Below are 415 nucleotides of genomic sequence, written 5' to 3'. Positions count from 1 at the left end.
CAGGGGTTAAGCCTTAAGAAACGAAAATGGAATCGGCATATTTGTATTTTATTGACTAACAGAAAATCTTTATATGTGCATAATTTCGTCTAAAAAATAGAAGTGATGATGTGCTATAGTGCAAGCAGCAGATAATTACAGAGAAACAGACAAACAAAATAATTGTTTTGACACTGATACAACAAAAATTGTAAGAAACAACTGAAAGTATAAACAAAAAAATATTTCTAAAACAAGAGAAGTGTAACAATTTAGATACGTCACACAGTAAAGATTTTTAGCAAATAATACTATACCATTGAAGACGTGACTTGCTGAAACAATGTTTCATTTTGATTTAAAAAATGTAAGAAATCGGTCATTCAGAAAAAAATATCATTAGATAAATAAAATGTAAGATCTTTCAGAATGACGC

Source organism: Penaeus monodon, chromosome 30 (assembly GCF_015228065.2).
Source record: "Penaeus monodon isolate SGIC_2016 chromosome 30, NSTDA_Pmon_1, whole genome shotgun sequence".
Lineage (NCBI taxonomy): Eukaryota > Metazoa > Arthropoda > Malacostraca > Decapoda > Penaeidae > Penaeus > Penaeus monodon.
The sequence above is the reverse complement of the archived record's forward strand: the minus strand, read 5'-3'. Positions refer to the sequence as shown.